Below are 16849 nucleotides of genomic sequence, written 5' to 3' on the forward strand. Positions count from 1 at the left end.
GACTATGGAGCCTTGAAAGGATCAGCAGAGAAGGAACCACACAATGATAGATAAGATGTGATTTGAATAGAAACTGTATTGAAAGTTGTAAAGTTTACAAACCCTGCCTGTCTAAAGCCGGCTTCCTACAGTGCACAAACGCACATTAAAGGGCTCAAAAATAAAATCAAAACAACATCCTCCGCTTCCGCTCCCATTGCTCAGTCCACTTCTCTTTAGAAAGAGAAATTAGAGTTCCTTGTGTGTGTGTGTGTTTCTGTCCATTGGTTCGAACACTACCTGGGTAGATTTTTAAAGTGTTAGTCTTATCTGTATCAAGGAAGGTAGTAATAGTCCTGAGGTTCGCTGAAGATGGATCCCACGGCTGGCCACACCGCACTCGGGTCCGTCGACAGTCACTCTCTTGGGATTGGCTCGCCACTGAACCCACAGGGTTCAGATCTCAAATGATCCAGTCCTGGTCAAAAAACCAATCTATGCACACAGTGCAGAGTGCATACATTACTATTTTATCTATTCTTCTTCCATCACTCATCTTTCAGTCAAGTATTGCTCAAGTATAACAAATTATTTTAGTTATACAATGTCTCAACCATCATAAAATAACTTGAGTTACATCACACAAGGTCTTGGTGCAACAGAAAATATACCTTATATTTACCCTTTTGGGAATAAATAAACTTATAAGATTCACTCTCCCATATTTATCCTTTTAACAGCTTGCTTTTAACTGTTCTTCTTTTTAAGATATTTCAACTTGAATTATTTCTCAGAAAAATATATCAACTTCTTTAAACATTAATACATCAACAGGGTAATGAGATCCCTCACATTTTATAATCACATTTTATGAACTTTTTGCATCTTCATCAAATGAATTAACTTCTAAGTCAACAAAACTAAAAGGGTGCATTTAAGCACTACATGACAATATTACTGCTTCTCCAACGTTTTGGAAAGCTAACAAACTCAGATGAATCACAGTAATGTTAGAACACAGAGATCGCTAAGCAGTAGCTTAATACTAGCGGTTAGCTGGGCACATTCTAATGTATACTTTAGCACTTAAAATTAAACATCTGCACATCAGTGATCTTACAGTACTTTAAACATAAATATCACAACTCCGACTAGTTTTGTTTTTTAAAGCAGAAAATATATTAACAGCAGTCAACTACATGTCTTTATGGTGCTAACATTCATGTAGCATCCCTTACCGGAGCTCGTGGTGAGATAGCTCGTCCAGCTGACGCAGCTTCCCACGGCCGTATTTCACAGATCTCAGATCCTAATAAATAGCCATCTGTTAACAGCTAGTATGTGAAGATAAATTGCGAATTTAACTTTTATTTCAGCTTTTCTTACCAGGATCTTTCAGCTAATTTGGCGGTTGCCTCGTGAGTAGCGGTTGCCTCGTGAGTAATGGCTTCCACAACAGGAAATGTTGACTAACAGAAAGTCATCTCAAGGCATACTCGCCTCCTAGCGGCGGGGAGGGAAAATTACACCTCCAAACTTATGCAGCAGCACAACCCACAAATCTGATGTGGGTTACACACTCTTTACATTTTTTCAGCTACTCAGCAGTTGGCAAGTGTTTGGATGCAAGTCCTCCATGCAAACCACAGGAGAATGTGGGAATCTGGTAGCAACCAAAATGACCACAAGAGGTTTTTTAGTCCAGCACTGTATAACTCTTTGTTACCAATATCAGCAAGTAATGGCCAGAAACCTGCTCATGTCTACCAAAGGGTCACTGACCAGTGTGTAGGCCCATATGACTGGGGCTTTAACAATGAATTTCACAATGACATCCATCGATCTCCTTTGACGTGCAACCAGTTGGGGAATATACATTTTTACCCTGGCAACCAGTGCAAGATAGCTCAGTGCAACATTACAGCCATCATACTGGTCAGGGGAAGTCAAGCCTCCTAGTGAATGTGTGCAGGCAAACAATCGACAATCATGCACAATTAAAAATCACCACAACTAACGATGAGCTAGTTTATTTCCTTGGTTTTTAGAACACAACACCACTGTCTGAATCCAGTGGCTACAGTTCACTGCATATGCATGGTGCATTTCCACTTCCTTTCCGTGTGGTGCGGGTGTCCCCCCACTTTGCATTCATATGCAGCCTATGTTTCCCTTCCCCAAACTTTCCCAAAAAGTTCTGACCCACTTTGCGCCTTCTCTTTGCATATTGGTAAACATATTTACGAACATGTAACTTCTGTATAATCAGCTTCCTGAGTCTCCCCCCTCCCACCCCCCCATAAGGTCATTCGCTTCGCTGGCTGTCTGATCTCTATCTTTTTACAACAAAGGGGATGAGGGAGACTGATTAGGGCCTTCAGTTGTCTGTGTATTTGTGTGAGTGTGCGTGTGTTTGTGTGGATATAAGCCTCTAAAACTTTGTGCTTATATTTTAGTGTGTGTGTGTGTGTTCTCTCTCTCGTGGACCTCTGGGCCTCGAATGTGTGTGTGTGTGTGTGTGTGTGCATCAGCCTTGGACCAGAAACATGAAATTTGCATTCTTTAATTAACATCCAAGCGTTCACTGGTGGTTGTAATTCTGAACTTGGGCTGCAGCTAGTTTTGGAATCACAAAGACAAACAACCCTGGAGGGGATTTTCCGTTTAAAGCTGTGAATAACTGAACTTGATTGGGTGACATTTGAGTGAGAGTTAGAAGCAATTGTGAGGGGGGGGGAAGAAAAAAACCAAACAAATAATAATAACAACAAGCCAACATAGACGGAAAGCCTTAAGGATTTTTATTTTTGTTATTTTCTGCAGCGAGATAAAAGGGCTCTCGTACTAAGTGATATATAATAAAGTGGGAGTTTTCTCCCTGGTGATGTGGGCGAGAATGTACAATGGCATGCGGTGTCAGGTTTGGTTAGTGGAAGAGGGATGTTTGGCCATGATATGTTGTTTTCCTTTATAATGATACAGAAGCTTGGGGAAACAGCATTTCAATTTCATTCTGTGTCTCTGTTTAGAAAAGTTTTCAGGAGAGCAACACTTGCATTTTGTAATTAATTTTTGTTCAATTAATATTGTCCTTCAAAGAAGAGAAAGGCTTTAATCATGAGTAAGCCAAATGTCAGATCTCAATGTTTTTTTTAAAGCTTTTGTTAGAAAGACTTTATTTGTGGATATATTAGTAAAAAGAGAAAATAAAAAATTAAGCTCAGAAACTGACTTAACTACATAATGTTCCTGGGTCTTTACTTTTCTGTGTGCTGTGTCTCTAATTGATATTTGACTACCAAAACTTTTGGCCATGTCAAGGTGTACATCCAGCTCTCGGGTTTGGTGTACTGGACATTAATAAAATTATGTATCAGAGAAAATGCATCACGCTTTAAGCAATAAAGACTTTGTTATAGAAATTAGTTTTTCACTCTCTTTTTGCTTCCCATCAGGCACTGGCCACTGCTGTAACTCACAGACTAACCCGTAACCATGGTCATAAGTAGAGGTCAGAAATTATTTTTCTAAACATGAAATAATTTGCATAAATTGATTGTGTGGTTAGATGGCTTTAACTTTGGAAATACTCAACAGGAATTCTACAAAGCTTGCCATAATGCAGTTTTCTTTCTCTTGTATTGTAGGTGCAATGAGAAATGATAATTGATTAGGTTTAGGTAAAAAAACAATGAATCAATGGCCCAATAGTTCCATACTTTTTTCCCCTTGAGCCAGTTTAATTTTAAAATAAAGAAATTATTCTTTTTTTTTTTCATTTTGTTTGATTTTATTGGCTTACATATGCAATGATTTTCTATACTACTTATGCAAAAGCAGTAAGCTGCCATGGTCCTGGGTCGTGCGACCCAGTGTTTTGTGTTTAGTCTATTTTGATGTTTATTGTTTGTTTAGGGTCATTAAGTTATTCCAGCTCATTTGTAATTATATTACCCTTGTATTAAGCCTCCCTTGCCCTTCATGTGTTTATGTCTGTGTGTCTCGTGTTGTCAAATTCATGCTGTCGCTTCTGTCATCTTCCCCTGTACTCCGTCTCCCTGGTTCGTGCGTCTACCTGTCATGAGTCATGTCTGCATGGTTATGTTTAGTTCATGTCATGTCTAATCTCCATGTTTCCTGTTTTACTTTGAAAGTCTGTATTGAATGTCAGTATATTTAGTTTCACCTCTCCTGTCGTTAGGTTCATGTGTGTCAGCTGTGCTCCCATGTGTGGCCACTTCCCCTGATCATCCCTCATGTGTATTTAGTCTCTGTGTTTCATGTAGTCTGTGTCGTGTCGTCTGTGTTCTCACCTCCATGGTTTCACGGTCAGTCTTTGCAGTGATCATCATAGTCTCTGAGTTTTCTTAGTTTGTCACAGTATTAGTTTTCCCAGTTTAGTTATAGTCTAGTCACGCTATCCCTGCTTTGTTTGTACACTTTGTCTTCAGCCATAATAAAGGCTCGCTTTCTGTTAAGTTCACTCCCGTCTACTCACTTGTGTACGCACCTGGGTCATTACACACACCACCGCACGGCCTGTCTCTGCAGACCGTGACATAAGCTGTACAAAATTAATTTTCACAGTTAGAATTTTTTTTGAGATTTCAGGCTTTTTAAATTTGTATTTTAACTCTAGGTTCTTTAGAAATATAGCCTTTTCTGTTGGTCATCGGGTCATTGGTGCTACACCAGAGATATGATGCAGCAACCAAATTATGACACAGAGTAAAAATGACTGGATCCTGGTTGTGACCCTGCCCACAACAATTTAATCCTTTTTCAAAAACCTGCTCTGCCAGGGCTAATGTTTTTATATTAGCCAAATGATATCTCATTTTAGGTAGGAATTGGCAGTTCATTACATGTTAGCCAGCGTTACTCTATCAGCAGTCTAAATTCGCACTGGTCCTTATTTTTCATCTAAATTATATCAGTTACACAAATGTAAACTTCTATTTATAAATAGTTTAGCTAAAACAATATTGTTTTTAGCTGTTAACTAGCTCACTTGCTTATAGTATGTAACAGCCACAATGGTGTGGTGTCTCTTTAAGGTAATATAAGTCAAGGGGTTATGAGGTCATTAGGGCCACTGCCCTCTCTGTGGTTTATGGGAACAACATGCTTGCACGTGAATACATGGAGAGAGATGGACTTTATATGTTTTACCTCTCCAGAAACCTTTGCAATGTTATGGGTTGTATGAACACTGTCATGTTTGATAAGCAGCAGCTGTTCAACCGGGTCTTTTATGGTTGATGAAAAGAATGTGCTGTGTATTCTACCTACTATCCTGCTAAGGCGTCTACTGCCTCTTCTCAACCACTGAACACAACTCAACGTTACAAGTACCAGAGAATATGGTCACTTCATTTGAGTTGGCAGAATCAGAATTTTTAACTCTCAGTTGTGCATTTGTGCTTGTTTGCAAGTTATGATTAGAAACTTAAAGCACATTTGGGACAAGGCGTAGCAAATTATGCTAGCAGATATCACTCGAGGACAGCTGTACATGAGTTAATTTAATAACAACTTCAGCTTTAGAAGTTGTGTTTCATTGATGTAGCATGTTTATTTTCACCTTGTGATGAGGCTCATGTTGGTGCTAATGTTAAATCATCCAGTCTTTGTGAGAGCTCCACTCCTTTACTTTTACGTATGCCATTTTTACTTTTGCCATTATGCATTTTGCCTTTCTGTGTTTCCCTCCCTGTTTTATGGGATATTATATTATGCTTGTATTTTGTGGCTCAGAATTCTATTTTAGCGAGCAGCTAAACTCATACACATGGGGGTGGGGAAAGCTCAAGAAATAAATCAAAATCCACGACATCCTATACTCCCTTTAGGTGTAAGTTGAGGGTGACAGAATTGGGAGTGACAAACGAATTTTCACACACCTGGTGCATCAAGAAAATTATGCCACCTATCTGTGAGTCGCCAGTGGCTACAAAACAGCAGTATCTGATACCCTTGGAACAGGTTACAAACACTCACCGAGAGGAGGCATTTTTGCACTTGTCACAAATGTTGACATAACCTTATCTTTGTTCTTGGTGGCAAATACGCAAGTGTCCTAACCTTTGTTACTCATATTGTCACTCACGCTTATTGTCAGGAACTACTACAAAACTGAAGCGATCCAGTGTATATGTTCAACTGTAGATTACTGTTGTCATTTGCCTCCTGGGGTAAAGCTTCAGGGCAAAAATCGTGCTCAGTATTATCCAACATGATCACTGCAGATCTAATGTGCTACTGCTTTTACACTGGGTGACAATTTGCTTAAACAAATAACTTCCAGTGCAGCAGTTGTGAATCATTTGCATTAGTTTTGAAACTAAATGGTCACATGGGAGTAACTGCGGCTTCGCCGCAGCAATGAGAATAGCTTATTCTACTTCTGTTATATTGATGAGGACTCAGTCTATGATCCATTCTTTTATAATAAACACTGTTTAAGAATCAAGTTACAAACACATTATTCATTAAACCCACATACCATTTCCATGCACATGATGTAAGTAAATGTCTGGGAACCCAAGGGCTAGTCTGATAACTTAGCCTCTGGGGACATTTTGGCAAATGCAGTCACTCTTTTTGCTCTCTGCTCAAACATGATTTTTCAATAGAACCTGGACTACAAGCGAACGATAAATTGAAACCAGAAAGCTTCCAAAATATGTCCCTTACTAGCAGATTCAGCAGATTCATATGCAGACGTCTTTAAAGAGATATGATTCTAAATATGAGCAGAAGAAAATTGTTCAACCAGATATAATGTGGTCAGTTTATTACACTATCAATCCCGATTGTAGTCGCTGGAAGATGACAAATTTTGTTCAAATGGCAGAGGAAGTATAGCTTGGTGTGTATTCACATCCCCCCAAATTACATAATATTATCTTCACCATAAATCTTCTAAACTTAGACCTGTTATCTAGAACTCAGTGTGAAGTCACTCATTAACTGGCTGACCATGAGGCTGCTAAACTCCACCAGGTATCTTTCCATACTTCCCATCACTTCCTTGCATTTTGTGTCATTGTACTTTATAAGAATTTTTAAAAAAAATCAATATGTGGTATCTCAGTCAATTAATATAGGCTATTGCCTTTAGCTAATGTTTTCTTTTCATTAGCTTCCAGTTCAGTTGATAGGATAAAAAAAAAAAAAAACTGTGGTGTGTGTGTGTGTGTGTGTGTGTGTGTGTGTGTGTGTGTGTGTGTGTGTGTGTGTGTGTGTGTGTGTGTGTGTTAAGCTAAATGATGTTTTCCTACAACATGAAAGCAACAAAATTTGCCAGAGTGCACTGCTGTTTGAGCACAGTGCTTGAAGCCCTGAGGCCTGGAGTCTCAGTGGGTAGTTTTCTGCAGGGATCCTAATTCAGACCCCACTGATGTTGATGTTTTCCTGGTTGATTGACTGATTGGCATCACTGATGTATCCGCTTCCTCAGATTATATGTCATGCGGGAGGTTAAGACATTGCTTGGACTACGCTCACAGAATCACACGTCCACGCAGAGAAGAGAAAGCACTACAGATGATGTCATGGTTGTGAAATATGTAGTATGTTTCAAAGTGTTGACAACATCAGAGGCACATATGTACACATGCACAACACAAATAAGTATATATCTTCAAACGCTTTCAAAATCAAAGCTGTGCACTCTCTCCACGCACACAGTGTAGTCTGTGTTGCTGCAGCTCGACACTCTGCTTTTCTAACATTCTGAAGTAGAGAAGCCACGAGAAAAAAGAAAAAAATGGCAGTTTAAAAATGTTCAATAAAATAAGAATAAACTGGGGGGAAAATGTGTGTTTGAGACGTGGGTAGCAAGTAGCAAGGGGAGATGAAGGAGGGCAGACTCAACATTGACATGGAATGACGCACTTTTAATGACGTAATATGCTCTTGAATAGCCAGTAGAGGTGCAGACAGCTCTGTAGTCATGTTTCACAACTCTTTATTTTTTCAAGTGCCCGACTTAAATTTGGCTAATTATATTTTTATATTTTTTTTTATTCTCACACTTTGTCAATATGACATTTTTAATTATCTGATCAACTTGGTTTTAAGGGTTATGATACACATATAATTAAGAAATGTAAGGTTACTATATCATACATACATAGACTATAGCAGCATTTCAGTATTGTAAAGTCGTTGTATAGTCAGGGTTGTATGGCCACGTGTGAACATGCAATTAAATCTATATAAATAATCTCTTTTATTTGTTTGTATGCCTAAGCATTATGACATTAAGTGAATACATGTTTTTATTGCAGATTTTTTTTTAATCGGGGGTTAAGAAGTCTGTTAAGTCTATTAAGAAGTCTTTGTATTAATTAAATAGGATATTTTGCTTAAAATAATCCCTTGATTCTTTACCAGGAGATTAAATGTTTGAATAATGCAACAGAATTCACTTACATAACCCCCAAACTTATTAAATCGGGTGAAATTAGCAATTTATTTTCAGCTGTAGCCAATATGATCTATTGAAAAAAATGGTGACAAAGGACTTTTAAGGAAAGTATACCATATGAGAATTTTATAAACTGTTTGCATCCTGTTCAGAGTTCACTTTAGGAATTAGAATAGAAGAAGAATTTGAAAACTAAAATCTCAGCAGAGGCTTGGAAGCTGTGCACATTCAGTAGACATGATCAAGGTGATTTGAGTGACTTTGAACACGACATGGTTGTTGCATTTCAGAATCTGCTGATTTACTAAGACATTGCAACACAACGATCATTTGCCAAACAACTGAGGCTGGATTCCATGCCGGCTGATCAAAATGGGACAATAGAAATTGGAAAAAATATTGTTTGGTCTGAGTTTTAATTTCTGTTGCAACATTTGGATGTTATGGTCAAAATTAGGCATAAACAATATCAAAATTCAATTAGATTCAATTCAGTTTTATTTATACAGCATCAAATCACAACACCAGTTGCTTCAAGGTGCTTTATTATGCAAGGTAAAGACCATGCAATAATAACAGAGAAAACTCCAACAGTCAGATGATCCCCTATTAACAAAAAAACCCTGATTTTTAACAGCAAGAAACCTCGAGTAGAACCAGGCTCAGGGAGGGGCGGCCACCTGAGGGAGGATTCAGGGTCACCTGATCCAGTACTAATTATATGCTTTGTCAGTATGGACCCATCCTGTCTAGTATAAACTGCTCAGACTTCTGCTGCTGCTATAATGGTGTAGGGCAGTGGTCCCCAACCCCTGGGCCACGGACAGGTACCGGTCCCCGAGAGTTGAGCCTCGGGTATGAAATTTATGGTTTTCAGGGTTTTTATCGTTAACTTGGTTAACCCTGGGTCTTTTCCTGTGTTGTAGTTGTGTGTCTTATTTTGAGAGAAATATTTACGTGTTACCATAGCAACCAGAGAGCCCTAAGGGGCAGACAGGAGGATGTTACTCTCAATGTTGTTGGCGGATTTCAGGAGGACGCTACTCATAAAGTTACACAATTACACAGTGAATTCGCGTTTATTATTATATTTACAAATGATCACAGTTTTCGTCTTTGTTGTGTAATTTTATTTTGTTGTATTTATGTGCGACACCTTAAAGGCTGGTCTGTGAAATTATTGTCTGACATTAAACCGGTCTGTGGCGCAAGAAGGTTGGGGACTGCTGGTGTAGTGTAAATGCTCTTGCAACACTTTCAACCCCTGAGTAATACCACAGCCTACAGAGTTTTGTTGTCGACCCTTGTCATGCCTTTATGATGGACATGGTGCCCAACTTCTGCCTGCTTCCAGCAGGATAACATGCTATATCATGAAGCTCAGATCATCTCAAACTTGTTTCTTGAACATGACTCAAATGGTCTCCAGAGTCACCAGATCTCAATCTCTAAAGCACACCACTGGGATATGAACATCAGGGATGTGCAGCCTACAAATCTGCAACAATACCATGATGCTATCATGTCAATATGAACCAAAATCTCTCAGAAATGTTTCCAGTACCTTGTTGAATCTGTGCCAATGAGAAATGTGGCACTTAGGAAGGTAAAAGGGAGTCCAAACCCACTCCTGGGCAAAGTGTAACAAACAGTATCCAGTGACTGTATTCAGGTCAAATGACATTTGCCATAAGCAACATTTTTTTTCTCCTGGCTTTCAATATTTATGATAGCAAAATCACACATTTAATTTCTAGTTGCAAATCTAGTTGCAATTTTTATTACCATATTAGTTTATTGGAAATGTCTACATGCGTGTCACCATCTGAAACATAATGAATAATTGGGAATGTCTGACATCATCAAAGTTCTATCAGTGATTTCCAGTTGTCACCCGTCAAATCCTTCTCTTCACTTTTCTTTTTTTTTTCCCTCTTCCAGTCACTCTGTGACAGACGTTTGGCAAAAGAAGATGTTTCCTGTGTTATCTCTTCCTCACACCAGTAAGGAAACTGACTGGCTATTTGGTGCTATGTATAAATGGTGACAGTGCCATTCACTTCTCTTGAGATTACAGGGAAAAGGGCATGAAGTTGATATCGTCACTGTCATTCACTTGCAGTTATGTAGAGATATTTGATAAAACAAATATCAAAGGAGACAACACATTGATAGTGACAGTTACAGTTTACTGTCGTCAGCTGTATTTATTACATTCTGGTTTGTGATTTAATTAAATTAGTATAAATGGATTCACGCATATATTATTGTATATGAACTGCTATATAAACTATAGCAGTTCAAGACAGGTTTCCTTGTATGAAATAAAGCTTGAGATGCTTGGGATATTTCGTACTTGGAGGACTTCAGCACAGATTTCTAAATGCTATGTGATAAGGAGCACTTAACTGCTGCACTGCTGAATGAAAAATATTATTTTGCTGAATGTACATCAGTATTCATGGCAGGGGAAAAAATGAGTCAGAGAAAAATAGGGGGGGGGGGGGGGTTGCAGGGGAGTGAGAGTAGAGGATTTGCTGAAAGTTTTGACAGGAAATCTGGAGATAAAGCGTTTCGATGGGATCGAGCCATTGAGTTTTGGCACTGTGTATGGGCCAGATTAAAAGGAGGGCCTGACTCAGAATGCTATGCTCAGACAAGTGTGTTGTTTAACTGGGCTCACCATTGTAGATCTTTGAAATCCAAGGCACATTTTCAGATCTAATGTCTTTTCACAGCAAATGGTTTTGGTTTAGTTAGTTCACATTAGCAACACATAGGTTCAGATATAATATTCAGTGAGCCTTAGTAAACCTTTTGGAAGACTAGTGTACCCAGCATGAACACAGGCTACAGAGACGCTGAGACAAGGAATGAAGGGAAAATCACTATTGAAGGACTGAAGCACTCTCTCTCTATATAAACATAAAGGTAATCAGGATAACTGGACATATTTAAAACTATGGACAATAAAACTAAATGCAAGAATAGAAGAACAGGAAGTAGCTAACAAAAACAAAGATGAGACACATCTATGCACAAAACTGTATATGAAGGGAAACGCTGGGGAAGGTTAGGAAACACAAGAAATTCTTAAAAAACATGAAAATAACAGAAAAGCTCTAAAGAATCACAAAATCAAAAATTCTAATAATAATCAAAAGCACAAAAACCCTGGGATCATGTCAGGAAAACCCTGGAATACTGGATATTATGGATCTGAAAGATTATTTCCAACTGTGAATGAAAAGGCAGCTTGCTATTCCATTGAGGATGTAGGATAGGTAAAAACTGTACTTGTTGTGACAGACTTGTCTGTCGCCGCCTTTTACACAATTACTGCTCCATTTTCCAGCCGTTGCTAGGATACCCAAATCCAATAGTTTTTTTTCGAGGTCATCTCTCGCATGTATCATCCAGAAACAAACGGGACAAGCGCTAGTAAATCAAAAATCTATCCCTAAATCCTCTGTGACATCGTATCCCTGACTATCCGTTAATCCCCGGTTGTCACTGTCGAGGTAGATCAAAGCAAATGCGAGGCAATTGCCATGATGAAGTTTTGCCAGGACCAGGAGAGTGAACAGAGGGTCCGCTGGTGCTCCTTTTTTTTTTATAATCAGAAACATGACGTTCTAAAACTAACTTCTCCAGATACTTTAGAATCCATTTGAATATTTTCATTCACAAAAAAATGGGAAACAGTATTAATTTTGACAGCACATTTATGTTTATTTTGAATTATTAAAACATATGTTTAGTCATAGTGTAGGCATCTTAACTCTTTTAGTTTCAGTCGAGTAAATATCATAGGATTATTATAGACAAAGTCTGAAGTTGATTCAGTTGAGTTAAAGAAAAAGTGTAGAAGTTTGTCATGTTTTTACCAGTTGAAGTTGCTACATGTGGTTTAAAAGCGTCCTAATTTCCTTACATCTACTCTTCTCGTCCTCCTGAACATTGAGATTTTGTTGCATTTTCACGCAACCGGATATCATGTAATAGACACGCCGGTCAACTGTGTCCATTTCATGCTTTGCAGCAGTTGCAGGACGTTGCAGTAACAGCAGAGGGAGATATTTAATGCAAGCCAACATTTTTTATTCACTACCGACTTTTTAGCTTCAAACGTGTTATCTCCCACCACTAGCAATGCAACTTCTGCATGCATGCACATTTCACACTTTGGAGAGACAAAGCGTGAATTGCTCACGATGGACCGGCATGTCTATTACATGTTTTGCCATGATTACTGGACTAATATGCATATAGCGCTGCCAGTGCAAGCATAAAACACCAAGCTCAAGCTGAAAGCAGTTGAGCTGAAATGGTAAATAAAAAAAAGTAAAAAAAAAAAAAAAGTAATTGCTTTAAAAAGAAAATGTAATTAACATCGCAAAAATCACTGCTGTGATCGGAAACTGTTATATCCGGTTATGTTGCTGCCATCTTGAGTATGTATATCAAATTCTTTTGATGAGTACAGGTATAATGATGAACAACTGCCTAGTACTTGAAAGTACAAACAAACTCCTCATTAAAATTGTGAACATATGGCTCATGGCTGATTACAAGGAGCAGAGAAAGAAAAGATGTACATATGGTGACATGAGAATTGAGAAAGGACAATTTCTCGTCATCATTTTATTACTTTAGATAGATTTAGTAGGTAGCTGAGGATGAACTTATGAACCACGTAGTGTCACGGTCCTGGGTCAGTGACCCAGTGTTTTGAGTTTCTTGTGCCTCTGAGTTTTTTGTATTATGTTAGTTCTGTTTGTTGTCCCAGCTTATTCTTTAGTGTAGTGTCTTAGTTTGGTTTTCTTGTATTCTGTTTAGTTCTCTGAGTATTTAGTAGCCGCCCTCTGTGTCTTAGTGGCTCTGTCTCCCCTAGTCTAGTTTGCATCTGTGCTAATTCCTGTTTAACTTTGAAGGTCTGTGTCTCATGTGAGTGTATCCTACTTTGCTCCCTTGTCTCGTCAGTTCTGATTTCTCCCAGCTGTGCTCTCCTTCTGTGTCTCATTCCCCTCGTTACTTCCCATTGTATTTAAGCCCTGTGTTTCTCTGAGTCAGTGTCGTGTTGTCCCGCATGCTGTGTGGATTGCCCTGTGTGTTTTAGTTTGTTGTTTCCCAGTTTAGTTTAGTTTGTATGTTTTTTTTCCTGCCAGCAAATAAAGCTGTGATTTTGAGTTGTTCCCCTGAGTCTGAGTCCTGCACTTTGAGTCCTCATCTCCTGCCTGCCACACAGCGTTTCATGACACGTAGAACCTTATACTATACACTTTATAGTTTATATACTCCAAGGGGAATTATGTTCTTTTTACAAGTTTTCACTCTAAATCAAACTTTGAAACAGTTTGGCTTTTACTCTACTCTGATCTTATTAAAGTTATTGACATCTATCAACAATGTAATATATTCATTAAAAAAAACACTAAAAAACATTTTGTTTTCCTCCCATGTATTTGTTGATTTACGTTTTTGCTTTATTATTATTAAACATTATTTTAATAGGATATGACTAATTGATGTTGAAATGATAATGTAAATTATATTACAGACTTTTATTTTATTGTAATCTGCTGTAATTATCTCATATTGAAACTTACAATTTTCTGCAATCTCAAGTTTTTAGTGTTTCTACAGAAAATATTTTGTATTTTGTTCATTTTCTGACATGATTTATTTTTTTTAAAATAAGCATTAAACAAACAAGGGATGAAAAATACCCTGACTATGATTACTCCATTGAGTCACTAATTCATGGTTAGCATGATGATTGGACTCAAAATGCAGACAAGAGGTCAGCGGCAAGATTAACAGATTTCCTAACACAAAGAATAAGGGAGGGACTGTGTTTGGTTATGGTAGGAAAGCAAAGGCTCTGATAAAAAATTGATACTGGCGCCTTATGTTCTTGCATACTCTTAAAGCGACAAGAGATACAGTGATCAATGGACTCCTAGAAAATGTCAGTACTCTTTTATGGTAGCCTTGCAAAGAAAATCCTTTCTCTTTAATGTTTTTATTCTTTAATATTTAACTTTGCTTGCATTGCCTTAACACATTGATAGAAAGTACCTTGACAGAAACTATGAGGTAAATTCATTTCTGGTTGAGATTCCTCAGCTAAGGGCAGAAAAAGAAGAATATTATTTTTATATAACTCACGGTCAAGAGTTGAAGTCTCTAATGAACAATGTGGAAAATTGGCCTTAGAGGCAGAAGTACTTTTCTCTGAACAAATTTCACCAATGGCAATGCATTTGCCTTTGTTAGTAGGAGCGTGTTGGATTTGAATGTATTGTCATGTCTTTGATATAATCTGCCTCAAAACCAATTTTCTTCACACTGGCCATCACACAAGTGCAAACAGAGAAGCAGGATTTCCATGGCTACAGCAAATGAAAGAAAGTAATCAGCCTAACAGTCATAAAAAGAGCCGTTTTCCTTTTGGGGCCCTCTGAGGAGAACAAGTACAGCTGTTATTCCTACTGTGCACACATGTGTGTGTATTGACCACGCTAATGTCTGTGGGATCTAGGCGTCTTGGGAAATCTCCTCCAAATTGGACTTTAAGCAGACATGGCCGTGCTTAATGAGGTGTTGATCGGGAGTACACATCTGTAGTCATAGGATGGGACAGCGGAAGGGTTTACCAGCATGACCAATATTGACACGCAGAATTATTCTGCTGAGGTCTGGGGTTCACCGTGGAGATGAGCAGTTCAGGTCCCCTGTGATGTAGGAAATGAGAATAACAACAAGCCCACCCACGATACTTCCCTTGTTAATGTGGTGCTGTGTGGAATTGAAACCCCAAGAGGCTAGGTTTCTTTAAAGGAAGAAAGACTCCTGTACACTTGCGAACACACAAACATGTTTATATGTAACTTTGAGAAAGGTCATACATTACATTTTCTTTTTCTTCCTGTTCTTGTACTAGACGTTAAATGTTGTCCAGAAGGTGGTGGTAATAATGCACCCCAAACTGTCTGGTTTTCAGGAAGAAGAAGAATACTTCTGAAAATTAAAATTAGAATATCTTCTCTTAAAGTAATGCACGCTGTAGAATAATATAACCCCAGTGACTTCCTGTACATTGTAAGATCTGAAAGATCCAAAGACTTGGTGGGAATTAGCTTGTCTACTTTTGTTAAATCAACATTGAGAAAGATGGCTTCAAGTTCATTTTATTGTTTCTCAATCTGACACTGTAGCATTCTAATTGGTTACTTTCATAGAGTCTTTTGAATGCATTAATGTTTATTTTTACAATATGTCTTTAAATCTTCCTTAGATGTATTCTTAATGCTCCTTCAATTGACGGCCCCCACTTTAGGGGATTAAATTGTCATTTGGCACATGGAAGGTAAATACAGTCCAATTATATTTAACTAATGATTTTGTTGATGATGTTTTTCGCCGTTCCTGTGTGTAGGGGTGTCTTAATTCTAAAGTCTTCTATAGACATCAACAAAACTCCAGATTTTGAATGCACTTCATTTAGATTATTATTTTTTTAATTGCAAAATTTGTGAAAAACTGCTTCCAACAAAAGCAAAAAAGCGTCTCATTCATAGTGCAATTTTTATTATTTTTTTAAAGTCATCAGTCACTGAGGTGTGAGAGACAGTGTGATTACATTTGGTATTTTTGAGCCTTTGATTGTGCTGTGCAACTCTTTCATCTGTTGATTTGCCCTGAGAAAAAAAATATGTTGCTCTTGTTCGGGCAAAGCAAAGCATAAGATGAGAGACTGATGTTGTTCAGCTTTGACCTGGGAGTGAACTGGACTTTAGTTGCTGTTAAACCATGAAGAAAACCTCCCGACTATGTGGCATGGCATGTGGACAGAGACACATGGAAAATAAAAATGACACCCCCTTCTTCCTCTCCATTAAGCTCCTTTATGCTCTCCTTTACTCAATCTCTGTCACTCTTTTCTCTCCTCCTCCTTTTCCTCTTGTCCATTAAAGTCATTCTTGCTGTCACTCCTCCTCAGTCTGTCTCTGTTACCAGAAGACAGTTGTTTGCTGCAACTGATGACTGTCTGCTTGCACACAAGGTGAACAAAAATGGAGTGTTCCTGATCTTAAAAGACAGAATTGTTCAATTATTAACGTTTTCTTTCTTCATGATCTTTAATTAATATATCGCTTTCACCCAAAGCTCAAGTTTCTAAAGCAAAATTAATGCAGCGAATTAAACATGAGGAAATGATCATCCACAACGTGATTCCTTTGTATTGAAGTCCTGCCTCTCATTTACACACACACCATCAAATACACACTCATTTCCATATACAAACTATCGCCCAAAAGCACACACATTCACATCTCTCTTGAAGCCAACAATAAGTTTGGCTGCAGCTCAACAATCCATTATGCGTGCACTGACCCTGGAGGCTGAAGCGCCCTTTCTTCTTCTTTGGTG

This window comes from Rhamphochromis sp. 'chilingali', assembly GCF_963969265.1.
Source record: "Rhamphochromis sp. 'chilingali' genome assembly, chromosome: 3".
NCBI classification, from domain to species: domain Eukaryota; kingdom Metazoa; phylum Chordata; class Actinopteri; order Cichliformes; family Cichlidae; genus Rhamphochromis; species Rhamphochromis sp. 'chilingali'.